Here is a 14,118-nt window from a genome sequence, read left to right as displayed (position 1 = left end):
ATTTTGCAGTACTTTGCAAGACTATTTTATCATCATACAACATAAAGGATACCAATATCTTCAGGAAACACCTACCTACCAAAGAACATTTAGAATCATAAAATCTGCCCATCAGCTGTGATGCCCTCTAAGGCAGCACAACATACTGCTCTCTCATCAAAACTGACATTTACTTTTGGGTTTAAATTGTACATACACTAGTATAAGGAAGAATAAATATGTACCATATCTTAAATAGCATATTAAACAATAACTTCTTTTGTCTATGTTAGGATTTTAATCTATCTTAACACATGTGACCTGTCAAGCTGAACAGCTATTTTGTTAAAATTTACCTTTCAATTTTGTATTATAATTTTAATATGTATTTATTAATAAATTCAGTTGATTATAATTATACTTGCTATAACTATATTATTTGAGCTATAAATACATTTCTATTTTAATTTTCCACTTCTCTTTGTAGTAAGCAGTCCCACACAAGAATAAAGTGACAAGATCACTGTCCTCTCAAGTACATATGTATACACTTTTCAAACGCAATCTACAAAAACTAGACAGCAAAAATCCAAGGCACAAGCATACACTAAAAATTACCTTCAAGTATTATCCACTGACTCTTAGATTCAATGTAATATAAATTCACATCATATTAACATTGCACAAATTCCCAGTTCATCTGACTTCAAAGGGTTATGGTCAATTAAAAAAAAGCAAGAGAGATGAATAAGTCTGAAGTTAAGATTGCAATTCCCCAAACACAACAGTCTGGAAATACAAAACACACTAGTGTATTATTATGATCACCAGTGCTATAAACTGCAAGCCACTTTAGCTCAACAGCTAGCCAATACTTGGGTTGTTGCAAGTTATCGTCACTGGGTAAAAATATGAATGGAGTCAAGTATCTCTCGCAAACAGCTGTACTTATTCCAAAAGAACAACCACTAACTCCCAGCACTTTCTAAATCAAACAACAGCAAGCTTGTTTACTTTTCTAGTCAGCACCAAAAATCTCCTTGTTTTCTGGACACCCACCTGCTCCCCACCCCAAGGTGTGGAGGGTGTTACTTGTTTCTGTCTTTACTTTTATACTTATCCACATCTGCTTGCCCCACTGCCTGCTCCTGCCTCTGCAAAAACACAAGCACAGAAGACTCAGCTCAGTGAACCAGCATTTTGTTAAGGAAGAATGCCATTTCCAAACAGACCTCCATACAGCTTTTACTAAAGATGGCAATTAGCACACTGTGGGCTTTTTTTCATGAACAAAGGACACACCACCCCACTCCTCTGCTAGGCCACCAAACTTGGTTCCATCACACCCACCCAAGGTGATGCTTGTCTTACAAGTGCTCCCAGAACCTGCCCATTGAGCCACAATTTAGACTTACTCAATGTAATCATTTGCTTCCTCACCTTTGGATACTGGATCTCTTTTTTCTAAAAGAAAGTTTACTTGTACAATCTAACAACACAGAATATTTTTCCAGCCCTTATTCTAAAGTTTTCCCAGAACAGATGTGGACTACTTGCATTTTGTGCAGTTTTCTACAAAGCTCTGCTGCTGCTTTTCAGCAGGATTGGCAGCATTTTAACTTAGCCTAAACAAGAATATACATTTTCACTTCTTGTACAGCTACTGATGAATATGTGCTGGCACTGCTTCACAAAATGTAATCACCTGAACCCAGGCATTGCAATAAACCTTTGGTTTTTTGTATCAGACAGTGTGTGTAAGCAAATGCTGGTGGTAGTTCTGGAACTCTTCAGAATCTGAAGAGCCTACAGATACCAGTCAGAAATACAATTTGCTTATACGTCTTGCAATTCACCAATAATAATAATAAAATCTGCTCTAAATTATTTTACAGAATTTTGTCTTGTCTTCTTACAGAGAAAATACACTTCAAGTGTCCATAGAACTTAATGATTTAAGCTAAAATGTTTTATCACTGTAACTACTTAGCATCTGTCACATCTTAAAAGTCTGTCTACATTAGAAAGTGTATGTTGCCAAGTACGAACAGTATGGGCTGTAAAATTCTTTATTATGAATAAAACAATATTAATGGATACAGTCCATGGAAGCTTCCCAGGTTGTGCACCTTACACAGACTTGCAGAAGTACTCAAGGAACACACTAGGAGTCCTCCTCACTGCATGACCAAATACAGACTTTTTCATACTCCTTAGCAGTAGTGTGGCTACGTATTATGCCGGAGCAAAAGGAATTGCAGTTTTTGCATTGTTCAAATTTGCTGTTTGATACTGGAACGCATTCTTAAATAAATGTGGTTATGTTATACATAATTTTAATGGGCTTTTCTTGCTTTGTGGTGTGGTGGTTTTTTGGGGTTTTTTTGCTTGTTTGTTTGGTTTTTTGTTTTTTGCTACTGACTTATTACTTGCTGTTTATTTATTTTAGACTATGGAAACGATGTTAGACAAAAAGCAGATTTGAGCTATTTTCTTATTCGAGTTCAAAATGGGTCATAAACCAGCAAAGATAACTCGCAACATCAACAATACATTTGGCCCAGGAACTGCTAACGAACGTACAGTGCAGTGGTGGTTCAAGAAGTTTCGCAAAGGAGACGAGAGCCTTGAAGATGAGGAGCTTAGTGGCCAGCCATTGGAAGGTGACAATGACCAAGTGAGAGCAAATATCAAAGCTGATCCTCTTACTACACGAGAAGTTGTCAAAGACCTCAGCATTGACCATTCTACAGTAGGTCAGCATTTGAAGCGAATTGGAAAGGTGAAAAAGCTCAATAAGTGGGTGCCTCATGAGCTGATCCAAAATCAAAGAAATTGTTGTTTGGAAGTGTCGTCTTCTCTTATTGTGTGCAACAACGACGAACCATTTCTCGATCAGATTGTGATGTGTGATGAAAAGTGGATTTTATGCAACAACCAGCTCAGTGGTTAGACCAAGAAGAACCTCCAAAGCACTTCCCAAAGCCAAACTTGCACCAAAAAAAGGTCATGGTCGCTGTTTGGTGGTCTGCTGCTGGTCTGAGCCACTACAGCTTTCTGAATCCCAGTGAAACCATTACATCTGAGAAGTATGCTCAGCAAATTGATAAGATGCACCAAAAACTGCAATGCCTGCAGCTGGCATTGGTCAACAGAAAGGGCCCAATTCTCCACAACAACACCCGACCACACATCACATAACCAACACTTCAAAAGTTGAACCAATTTGGTTATGAAGTTTTGCCTCATCTGCTGTATTCACCTGACTTCTTCCCAACTGACTACCACTTCTTCAAGCATCTTGACAACTTTTTGCAGGGAAAATGCTTCCACAACCAGTGGGATGCAGAAAATGCTTTCCAAGAGTTCATTGAATCCCAAAGCACAGATTTTTACACTACAAGAATAAACAAACTTATTGGCAAAAATGTGTTGATTGTAATGGTTTCTATTGTGATTAATGAGATGTGTTTGAGCCTAGTTACAATGATTTAAAATTCACAGTCCAAAACTGCAATTACTTTTCACCAATCTAATACTATGACTGCCTGCTCCATTCAGAAACTAGAAAACAGCTAAGCTGTACCTGTAGCTGTGGAAGCTCTCTATAGAGTTGATTCTATGTTGCACTGGGTCTACAAGAGTCATAAAGGTGCAGACTTTGATTTTTTTAATACAAGGTTGGCCTAAATTGAGGTCAAACAGAATTAGTTATACAGCTTCTAGAAAAGCAATAGTGAATGTATCTCTAATGTTTCTGCGAGGAAACAGTTATTTCAGACTCACAGTTGATCCCAGTTCAGTACTTTCTCAAACTGCCCCTCTCCTCCTTCCCTCTCCACGTCCTCTAGGTGATAACAACTGAGACTGCAAGTGTGTTTTCAACAAATTTGTTTCAATGACTGAGATTATGGGTTAGGAAAACAGGTAAAAAACAATAAATATTGTGTAATAAATGGACACTGACATTTAAGTACTGCTTTCAGATGCACCACTTGGCAAGTCTGAAGATAGCAGAGGTAAGTACTATACAGTTGGGAAAGAGAAAATTAGTATATGTGTAGGTTATATTAAAATGTTTCTGATAGGTTTGGTACACTCTACATCACACTACTTTCTTGATTCTCTTAGTCTTGCTTATGGCCATATTAATTCCAGTATTTTTATCTCCTTTTCAAAACAAAGTCCATTTCATAAAAGCAGATATATTTTCATTCATTCTTGACTCTTCATTCCTTCAGAAGTAGTATTCCCTCTTCTCCCTATTTACATGCTTTTATTTCAGAAGTAATCCAATTCTAGGGCTTTAGCTACAAGGCTTTTTTTTTCTTTTTTGTTAAAGTCACTGTATTTGAAATATTTTACTTCTTTGCTCTTTTACTCAGTGATAGAACACAATAATACTAAATGTCAAGGAAGGGCCTCACAAGATTTAGGCAAACTATAAAAATTATAACTGATGCAGGGGCATATTGAGGTACTTGTACCAGGATTAACTGGGAATCCATGTAACTAGCTAGCTGTGATGCTGTAGCCACCAGCTTAAAAAAACACCACACAACCACACACGAGTGAAGGAAAACCCTATAATTTAAATTCTCTTCTCACCAATGACCTCATAATAAGCCACCTAGAAAACCCTTCACTTATACTTGCTACTCTCCCCCCAGTCTGCTTTAGCTTCTTCCAGTTTAGGAAGGCACAAGCAGATGAACTGGTAAAAAGCTTTCAGTGGAAATATTTCTAAATAAATTCACTTTTTTGTTTGATATTTTTCCAAGACATAAAGACTGTTTCATTCGTATCTCTGGATACATACCAGAAATGGTAGATGCATGTTGCTTACATAGGCAAAATTTAAATGGAAGAGGGAGATGCTTTAACAATGCTGCTCATCTCATTAATATCTACTGCTCCATTTTTCATCTTAATGCTGAAAGGCTACCCATTAGAAGAGATCACACTGTTTTCTCTAACTACATGTTAAGGAATTTGGAAATCCCAGGTACATGCAAATTAAGTTCTGCTTTTCCCCTTCTTCCCCAGCATATCCTCAGTTAGGCATAAGGTCAGACTGCTGCACACTGCTTTGAAGGACAAGGCATGCATGTGTACTTTTTACTATAATGAAGCAAGACTTTTAGAGCTTAAAATGCTACAGCCTCCGAATGCACTGGAAGAAAAAAAGAGGAATCTTGAGGCTCTGTATGACACACCTTTGTTAACCCACCTAACAAAGTTAACAGAACCATATGTCGCGATCTTCACAACTTCTGCAACCCTAAAAACTGACTTATCACAGGAACCTCCATCACCCTCCACTTTGTGGCTTACTATACCAAGATTCACAGCTAAATTATGGTAGTTCAAGTTGTTTTACTGAAGTCCAAATCACTTGTTATTTAGCTTCTTAAGTAAAATCAGGCCTCACCCCTCCCCCTGTTTCAGAAAAAGATGCTGTCAAGTAACATGCATCAGCAAGGAAGATTCATGTCTCCTCCTCATTTTTTGAGTTTATTCAATAATCTAAGCAGAGTAAATGGAATTAAAAGTTATGGTAGAAAAAAAAAGCATATTCTAAGCAGTGTGGAGTTCAGCCCATTAATGCTGCTTTTAAAATCAAAACTAATGTGAAAGCAGGTTCAGAATTGCTGATTCCAATTCTTAGAGGATTGTAAAATTTAACAAATGGTCTTTAAAATGTAATTAGGAAAGTCCAAAGAATAGGATTACATTTAATGAGATTGGGCGCAGTACCACCAGGCACAGCATTAAAATGATACTTACTTCTTTTATTTTTCTGGTGTTCGGTAATGGTAAGTTAGTATTACTTTACCTTGTTTTTAAAGAGATTTGATTACAACTAAGAGTTCAATTCTTGCTTCTGCATTTTCCTATGACCACAGGAACACTGTTATCTAGTTTTCATATAAATTCTGTTCCCACTGTGAAGTCATACAACGCATATCATGAGGTGGTATTTCTTAATCTATGAAGACTCTAAATTGTGTGAGGGGGTCTCAAAAACCAAAAATCACATTGGAAAGAAATTATGGACATGTAAGGACCACAAGACAGATCCTGCACACCCCAGCGTATTGCCCTAATCAACAGACTAACCGCCTTATCTACAAGCTTCCTTTGGCCCATATACTTTTATTTAAGTAGTAGTAACTTCATGGCAAGATGCAACACACGAACACACAGTTCTGAGCTAAAACTCACCAATATTACCACAAGAAGTACAAGTTTCCCTTCGTATGGATAAGTATATAAGCAGCTAAAAGCTTGGTTTTTCCACATCAGAGCAATGACAACTTTTTTTTTTTCCCCCTTGACACTTTGCCCTCTTTGACCTGACTAGAAAGTGATCCCTTCTGAAAACTATTAGCAATAAATAAAAAGTACTATATACAAGTGACAAACTTCAGTTCTATTTCTCCCCATTCCATACAGTTTCACAACTGCATTATTTAGCTTGGCTCAGTACAGGAGTATATCTGAAAGAAGTTTTGTGGTTTGCGTTTCTGAGTGACCTGTCTTGGATTTAAACAATTGTACCACACACAGAATTCAGCTTCATTACATTCATCGAGCATAAGAACCACTTTGTTGTTGTTGTTTTATAAACAAGTAACCCAAGCAGACACAAGTACCAAGTCTCTCAGTTTCTCTGAAAGAAAAAAAAAAAACCACAACTTTCATTTCATTTCAAATTCTGTCTCAACAGTGCTCCAGTATTCATTTTAAAACACAAGTGCAAGAGTCGGAGGCAGTATTTTGTTGTGGCTTACTCAAAAAGGCAAAGAAGTCATCTGCCTTTCTTAGAGAGTTATCCCTTTCATAAGAAAGGGACTTGGGGCTCACGTTCATTCATTTTTTTAGTTTATAATCATTTAAACTGGCAGCCTTCTGAAGTATAATATAAGCCCTTATTTTACAGGTGCTGCTTGCACTCTGTGTTCCACCACATTTGACACTACAGGTCACCAGTTCCCCTGAAAAAATTGTTATCTGCTTGTAAATTTTGCAATTTTTGTCTCCAAATAAAGAAATGGTCTCCTCCTTCTAAGTGGCAGGGGAAGAAAAGAAAAAAAAAAAGAAAAAAAAAAAATTACATGAGAAACTCAAGTCCCCTAATACATGTGTTTATTACTCAGCCATCACCAAATTCCTTTGATATGTCAGACTACTCTCAATTGATTTAGAAAACATTTCACGCGTTTTCTGTACTACTAATTCAAAATTTTGAAAATAATTTCATAGTAATCTCAATTTTTTTATTATATCTAGTTACTCTTATACCACCAAGCAGCAACTCCCTTACAACTTGCTAAAGGATAATATTCTGTAGAGAAGAGAGTTATTTTCATGTTTTATAAGAGTAGAGTATTTAACAAAGTAACTTCAGTTAGGTGTTCACAATGTCCACCTGTTTATTCCGCCTTTCCCACAGGTCAGCAGCCTCTGCCCCTCGCCACAGATGGATTACTAATCTTAGTCTTGTTTATATATTGACATAATTCTCAAAGTCACAGGGGTTTTTTCCTTTGTGGTGTGTTTTTTTTTTTTAAGATTATTTTTTATTTATATTTTAAATCTACTATAACAATGATTTGGAAAGACAAGGTTATGAAACCACTGAAGCATTGAGTTTAAAAAAAACAACCAAACAAAAACAACACACAACAAAGTCGAACAAACAAACAAACTCCAAACAAAACACACAAGCAAGCAGGCAAACACTCAATCACCTTTTGGCCATTTATATAAATGGTTAGGAAAAAAAAAAAAAAATCACTATCTTGCTGGGCAGAGCACTCAAGATATATAGCAAGACACCAGAAGCACAAATTACTAAGTCTTGATCCAAATGTTACCTTTTTCCTGTTTGCAATGTCACTACAGAATATCTATTTGGTAAAATTCATTATTTAATAAAACGCTGGCCAGATTCTCAGGTAAAAAGAAGCCCATTTTTTCTTGCAAAGAAACTCTTTTAGGACAGATTTCACATAGGGATGTTGAATACCTTGTCTAGTTTAAATCAACTTTTCATTTATAGCACTAAAAAGTATTATTATGATAGAAAGTTTTAAACATTTAGCAGAATAGGCTCATTTTCTTTACCATATTGATTCAGATCCCTGAGCAAACAGGAACCAACATACCAGAGATTCCAATGTGAAAGGGAGGAAATCCTCTATTTAGACTCCAATACAAATTCTGAACCATAGCTAAAAAAGATACTTGTCCTTCTCTAATGCAAATCTTGACTCAAAGAAATAATGTAGTTGAGGACACTCTTGCTGCTGCCGCCGAGCAGAGACAGGGTGACCAAAAACTGAAATGAGACTACAGAACAGCTTTAGTTCTAACTGGCTACTTTTCACTTAGGATAAAAATCCTCACTTTCAACTCTCTATGCTGTATTTTATTGAGGAAATTCAGACAGTGATGAAATATGTTTTCCAAAAAGAATATATATGTCAAACATAAGTATAACATTAAGCAGTTATAAGCATTAAGCAGAATACAAAGAGAGTAATAGTTCAGTGCTGAGAGAGGGATATCGGCCATACCCCAGCGGCAAAACAAAAAGAGGAAATGTCCAACCTCCCCTCAACCATTCAACAACTGTAAAGAAAAGGTCGGCAGCTCTTGTATCTTAAGTGGTAGACTTGTAGGTTAAGTAAAGACTGAGATTAGCATCAGTTCTGAATTCAGATCTATTTTTCAGGTACTTGTAAACCACAGTAAGAAAAATAAGGTTCGATAAAAAAAGGAAGAATCCCCACACTCCAAAATGTCCTTGTTGACTTGTAAATAGGAAAGCCCACATGACACCTTTTACTGTAGCTTCCAGATACTGTAGAAATTAAAGTCAGATTTAATTTCTAATGTAGCAGCAAAATATTGAGAGATTTGTGTTATTTATAATTTAAAAGGCATAAGGAAAACATTTCAGAAGTGACTGTGCTGCTCTGTGGGTAGGGAGAGAGAAAAATGCTTCTAAGTGACAGTTACTGGAACTTAATTTCTATTTTCTCTAAAAACTCTACTTTCATGAACAGTGATGTAATCCCAGTTGTCACACAGGGACATTTACATATGGAATTGGTGTGAATATCAGTGTTCTTCAGATACTGAAGCTTATCCTACTGCCTTTCTTTTTTCAAGATGCAACATCAAAAACGTATCTAGATACCAGCTGCTACCCAGAACGGTGCTGGTGATAATTTGGGCCAGTTTATAGTTTGTATCCCCAGAGAAGAAAATTCAGAGGGAATAAGTCACTGCAAAAGAAGATAATGCTCAGCTTGGAAAAATGCTCGCTACTTCCTCATCTGGTATCACTTCAACATTTTTACAACCTGAGGAGAATAATGCCCAAGCCTAGAACATAGAAACAATTGTCATTTTCAGAAGACCATGTGCCTGAAGTACATTCTTATTTCTTAATCACAATTTTAAGATGTATAAGAGGACTGAAAAGCTTGGCTATTTTACCTATGTGAGGGCCTAGTCAGATGTCCACTAAATCATCACAGAAAAAACAAAGTTCACAGCAAATCTGTAACAATGAACAAGTCACAACATTGCTTTACTACTATGCAGTATCACACATCTAACCTGCATCTGGGAGAAAGTCTAGCAGCCAACTAATGAATACGTAGGTCTGGCACACTTCCTGGGCTACCAGAATCAAAGAACATGAAGCTTTCTGCTAAGAAAGGAGAGCTAGCTGAAAGCTGTTAAATAGTTACCAGAAATTGCCAGTTCACTAAGCCAAAAAATATTTAATTTGAAATATTCCTAGCCTGATGAACTTTTGAGAAACCGAAACTTAGGGTTCTGTACTACGCCATGGGTCTACTGCAAGCTAATTAAGTTGCAAGCCTTCAGGAATGTTCCATGAAACTTATGCCTGACAGTAAATTTAACAAGGAAGTCTAATTTCCTACGGGATTCAGAGTTTCATGGGAATTTTCAGGATGTTTCTTTTCAATTATCATTTCTGCGTCATTCAAACAACCTGTCTATTCCCCACAAACTCTAAGCCATTTTGAAATGACAAAAATCATTCTTAGCTCTCAGTGGATCCAACTCGGTCATATTCAGGATCTATTTTTTTTAAGTTTGAAATTGATTGAAATCCCACAATTAGACTGCACTAATATGGCAGTTCCCTGAAATCAATTGACACTTATCTGCTGAAGCTACAGAATGAATGGCATCTTGTATCTAGATGCCAAGTTATAAGACAGTAAGTGAACTATAAACCCTTTAAGTCTCAGTGCTGCATTCTTCAAAGTATTTCTTTCCAAACAGGTTATTAACACAAATGCTGAAACAAATTTATTAAAAAATATTTTTAATAATCCTAGACATACCATAATTTACAAAGAAATGAGTGCAACATACCTTTAAACTAGCAGTTAAGTTTGTGATAAGTTTACTTTTCTGCATTTTGTAATACCTATACCATGTATTTTCACCTTTAACTTACAGCTTATTTTTATGAATACCTGGTTTTAAAAAAATAAACGAACAAAACTAAACAAAACCCCCAAACCCCCGGACAGTCATCATTATCGTATCCAGCCAAAATTTGGCTTGGCAAATTAGATAAAATTTAGAGCTGGCAACATGTCAACTAGGTCAATAAGAATTGGACACTTACCTATGTAAAAACTTCACTTCAAATAAGAGGTATTAACCATGCCTCCTTTCTCTAAAGGGTTTTCTGGAATTTGAGGTTAAAATTGCAAGTGCCTCAGATGCTCCAGTTAGATTGGAAGAACTCTAAATTCAGCTAAACTGTGATTTCAATTCAGTTCTTAGACACGCTCCATGCTTAAGAGATGACATTGTTCAAAGTAGGCAGGTAGAGTACCTCAACTTACATGTCATAGACAACCAACCTGTAATCTACATCTTCTAAGCATCCTTCTGTTGAACTTGCATAATATACTGAAAAGAATACACACAAGTTTATAATCATTTCACATTTGATTAAAAGGGCTGAATTCCCTCATTTCCCACTGGAGACTGAAAAAGCAGAAATACAGAAACAGACTTTAAATATACATTTTAGCTTCATATCAGGCACTCTCATCAGATAAAAAAATGTCAGATATAAGAAGAGAACAGGAAAAAGTTCGTCTCTTGTTTTTGAATTGTGTCAAACACTAAAAGCAAAGATTAGGCAGGTGTGTTTGGGTGGGCTTTTTAGCACACACCTGTTACAAACTTTTGATAAAATTCCAATCATTAAACAACACAAGACAAAGCACAAAATTATAAGATCCAGAGTGTGGGACTCTGATTCTCATTTGCTGTAGAACAGAATTCATACAGTACTCAAGTGAAGCCATATACCAGCTCCGAGCATTTACTGGGAGACAATCAATAACTGATTTTGTAACAGTTCTGTAATTCATTTCTGATTACAGTCTATAAAACTCAGAATGCTAACAACTGTCCAACCTGACCTGGGGAGCACAGGGGGGTGGAACACCAAAGAAAACACAGATATGTATTTCAAGTACCTAGTTGGTTGGTTTTTTTGCTTTGTTTGTGTTTCCCCTCTCCCAGAAGGACCATGAATTTTAAGATAAACAGAAAAAGGTAGAATCTGCACCTGATTTTACTATTCCATTCACAATCTAGTGAGTTTCTTTGACCCAAGACAGCCATATCCTATTGCTTCCCACAAGTCTCAAGCAAGGCAAAACAGGAACCTTCAGTACTTGGAGCTGATCTCTAAGTAGGGTACTTTTCGCTCTTAATGGAACAATTTTGAAAGACAACAGCAACCACTTAGGGAAGCCAACAGAACTGCAAGGTCAAGAACACAGGAATATCATTTCTTAAAAGAAAGGTGTGATTACAGTCTGCATTTCCAGCAAGAGGGAAACTCCTGCAGGAATCAGATAAATCTCAGTTCCAGCATTCTGGAAAACATCATATGAAGTTACTTATCTGGTATCAAACTTCTTAATCAGTCTCATAGGTCGAGGTCACTCATATCCTACACAAAGAGCAAAAAACAGTGTTTATTACTAATCTACTAGGTTGAGAATGAAGAAGAAGAAAGTGGCAGGCTACCACTAGAGATGTACAGTTAATGAACCTGTTGAGTACCCAGTTTGTAATTGTTGTATAGACCACATAATTAGGTCAGTTGGTTGTTAAGGGCAGGTGAAGAAGTACAGCACCACACAGAAGGAAAGACAGTTAAAACACTCTTCCACACACCATCCAAATCACTACCAGTTAGCTACTCTTGCAGACAACAGTGGAAGAGGCTACTCTGGCTCTTCTGATTTTGTGATGCTAATGGTTGAATGAGGCAGACAAGGTGAGCAGAAAGTGTGCAATCCATTGTTCCTACCTAGGCAATTAATAAAAAGGCCTCGAGAAAAACTTTAAGATACTCTGTTAATATCACTTTCCTCAAAGTGATTTGATTCTTCAGAAGAGAGATTCTGAAAACATGCCAATATCACCTCAGGCAATATGAAAGAACCAGAAATGACTTCAAGTCACATCAAGTGTCAGCCCTCAAAACGCTACTACAAGTGACAACCTAAAGTAAAAGCCTTACAAAGTTGAGCTTGGGCCAACGAAACCTCTTCCTGAACCACTGGACAAGTATTCTTGAAGTCACTAATTAAGAGGCATATTCAGCAAGACCACAGATTTCAAATAATTGACAGCATCACACTAAATAAGCAAGTTTCCTCAGGACACACTACAGCGGGTTTCTCGCACAGCTTTTTCTCTTGCAGTGTCACTGCAGAAAGCATTAACTAGTTAAAGAAGAAATCCATGATCCCTTGAATTTTCAGTTCACTCCCTAAAGGTCTGTGGGACAAACAACACTTGCCAGAGGACAACTACACTTCACACATCACTGATTTACAGACAAATGCTTTTCCAAAATGCCGATATTTGTAGGATTTACTAAAGAGTTTCTCTAATGTGAATTCTCCACGTTTTGTCAAGAAGCCCTAGTTTTAAGAAAACACCCTGCTCTATGCAAGTGAAATAGTGAGGTACGAAATGAAAAAGTTTCCTGGACTCAAGTAATCTACCATTGTTTCTAAGGACTGCGCACAAAGTTGATCTCAGGTCAGTGCTGAAGTGCATTTCTTCACATCAGCACTCAGCTCAGAGAACTCTGGGCACTTCCAACATTTCAAGATAAGAACTCCTGATGCCACAAGTCACAAACGGAGCATTTATTATTAAACTCCATTTCCCTGAGGCAGAACACATTTGTTCAGGAGTCAGTAGACTTATCAAGGGTGCAGACAGGAAATAAAACTACTTCCCAATACATCCTAACCAGTCTGATGGTCTTGCTGAAGAAATCATCTCCGAGAATATATAACAATTGACATTCCAACAGAGGTGGCCAGTATCAGTTTGGGTTGGTTTTTTTCTTTGTTTGGGTTTTTTTGTTGTTGTTTTTTTGCTGCTGCTGGTGGTGGTGTTTTCTGCTGCTGTTTAAAAAGTAGTAAGGGATTAAAATAAACTATGGTAAGTCACCTAATTAAAAAGGGAACAGCCAAAATCAAGAGCCACCTCACATTTCTCAGATCCACATTAGACAGCTGAGAGAACCTAATGACATGGAAGCCTGAAGGGAATTTGCACAATGCACAGCAAATGGGCATGGAACTGACAAAAAAGGAGGAAGACAACAGCAAGTAATGTTGAAGGAGATGGTCCAGCCTGAAGAAAGGTTATTAGACAATTTCCTTAGGAGTAAGTTTTACCTCACTAAATACTTTTCACCAACAATCAAAAGCATACAAGTGTACCTGAAGTTCTGACATTGTATCAGCACAGAACGATGTAGGCCTCAAAAGATAAACATATGACATTTTATTTCACTTCTGAGTATATGAAGTGTAGGAACATACACCTGGAAACAAATAAAAAAAACCACTAAGAGTTGCAGGGTTGAAATTACTTTGGCCAAAGGATCTTGTTTCCTGATAGATCACAGGACAACATATAAGCCATTAATCGAACAATTCCTCAGATTTAGGCATTAACAGAAAAAGGTGTGGCAAGACCTCAATCAGGAGAGCTTTGAAACAAAGCCTCCTGAACCTCTTCCTTATG

At 36.9% G+C, this 14,118-nt stretch overlaps 1 protein-coding gene across 10 annotated transcripts in view; it reads right to left on the bottom strand.

Annotated features, from left to right (window-relative positions):
- LCORL (ligand dependent nuclear receptor corepressor like) overlaps nt 1–14,118 on the bottom strand; it is an 81,579-nt gene that overhangs the window by 50,942 nt on the left and 16,519 nt on the right. Inside the window, exon 1 of one of the 10 annotated variants that reach the window (XM_065634574.1) lies at nt 10,905–10,990. The exons of the other annotated variants lie outside the window; for them this stretch is intronic. The gene's annotated coding sequence lies outside the window, so the exon portion shown is untranslated. Of the gene's footprint in view, nt 1–10,904; nt 10,991–14,118 lie in introns of those variants that run through there. 10 annotated transcript variants of the gene reach the window in all.

Source organism: Caloenas nicobarica, chromosome 4, assembly GCF_036013445.1.
Source record: "Caloenas nicobarica isolate bCalNic1 chromosome 4, bCalNic1.hap1, whole genome shotgun sequence".
NCBI classification, from domain to species: Eukaryota; Metazoa; Chordata; class Aves; order Columbiformes; family Columbidae; genus Caloenas; species Caloenas nicobarica.
The sequence above is the reverse complement of the archived record's forward strand: the minus strand, read 5'-3'. Positions and strand labels throughout refer to the sequence as shown.